The following is a 1,739-nucleotide window of genomic DNA, read 5'->3' as shown; positions in this document are numbered from 1 at the left end:
TTGAGAGGTTCTATTCAAAATGCCTATTCCAAAACTTTTATAGTCCCAGTTCCTAGCCACTTGACAAACCAGCCACTGCCTATGAAATGATATCAATTTTTATCTCAAGCCATATCTCTTTTTAGGCAAAGCATACAAGATAAGCTAAATACTGGCCAGTCGCGGTGGCTCACATCATCTGTAATCCCAGCACTTTGGGAGGCCGAGATGGGTGGATCCCTTGAGACCAGGAGTTCAAAACTAGCCTGGCCAACATGGCAAAACCCCATGTCTAAAAATAGAAAAATCAGCCAGGCATGTTGGCGTGTGCCTGTCAAAAAAATAAAATAAGCTAAGTTCTGCATGCTGGAAAGAATTTTTTTTCCCTCTGCTGTTCCTTGAGTGCCTCTGTTAAGAGGCGCTCTAAATATGAAAAGCAGTCAGTTGCCAGCTGGGCCAGTTTATTGAGCAAAGCCATCCTCCAACTTTGAATTTTTTCCTCAGTCAACTAGTCACAAGGAATTCATCATTAAACTAGATATAAGCTAAAAGTCAAAAGCATGAACTTAGGAGTATGAGCTCCCTGCAAATGAAAACTGTTTTGGTTTTTACTCTGGCTCAGTTCTGTGTATCCCACTATCTCTGTTTTTTCTTTTCTTTCTTTCTTTCTTTTTTTTTTTTTTGACATGGAGTCGTGCTCTGTCTCCCAGGCTGGAGTGCAGTGGCATGATCTCTGCTCACTGAAATATCTGCCTCCCAGGTTCAAGCAATTTTTCTACCTCAGCCTCCCAAGTAGCACAGGTGCATGACACCACACCCAGATAATTTTTGTATTTTTACTAGAGACGGGGTTTCATCATGTTGGCCAGAATAGTCTCAAACCCCTGACCTCAGGTGATCCACCTGCCTCAGTCTCCAAAAGTGCTGGGATTATAGAAGTGAGCCACTGTGCCTGGCCCACTTTCTCTTCGTGAAAAGATCTCCTTATCCAGAAGAACCAGATAATTCTTAGTTCATGATGAGAAACTTTGATTGCATAGCCACCTGATGTCACATGGTCAAGACACTACCAAGGCCCAATAGCAAGCCAGAAACTTTTTTTTTTTTTTAAAGAAGACAAAATTCCAGAATTCTGGGGGCCTTCACTGAGATTTTGTAAAGATTTCCACGACTTGCACAAAACATCCAGGTCTGCCACATCCACTCAACACTATTAGAGCTGTTGGAATGTAAGGGTCAAGTGGCAGAGCTCCTTGCAGTGGAGGCTGGCCTGGATGGGGAGAGCCTTCTCTTGATCTGCACCTCACTGAAAACTGTCGCCTTTCATATCATCTGGTTAGTCGGTCAGAACTGTCGAGTTAGGAGCTGACTGAACAAAGGTTTAAAACACAAAACAGAGGGAGAACTAGGTAAAAGACGCATTTTACATGAGTGAGAGAGTAAAAGGTGCTCAGTCTTTGTACACTATAAAAGAAATCTTCCACGGGACCTTTCGGCTCAGACTGACAGGCATGAACGGAATTATTCCCTCATCTAACTTCAGCCACGACTTGGCGTTTTAACAAGCAGTTCCAGGTGGCTTGGGTCTTTCTTGGCGAAAGGGCCGAGCCCTGCCTCTCTCCTTTTCTGCTGGAGCCTGGGACCGGAGAGCGGATTCCTAAAGCCTGCCACAGGGGCCCCGCCCCCGCCCCCGCCCCCGCCCACGGAGGCCCCGCCCCACCCCTCCAGGCCCCAGCCCCGCCATTTGCTCCGCCCCCTAC

Source organism: Sapajus apella, unplaced genomic scaffold (assembly GCF_009761245.1).
Source record: "Sapajus apella isolate SASKATOON/1434 unplaced genomic scaffold, GSC_monkey_1.0 scaffold6, whole genome shotgun sequence".
NCBI classification, from domain to species: domain Eukaryota; kingdom Metazoa; phylum Chordata; class Mammalia; order Primates; family Cebidae; genus Sapajus; species Sapajus apella.
Note: the sequence above shows the minus strand (reverse complement) of the source record.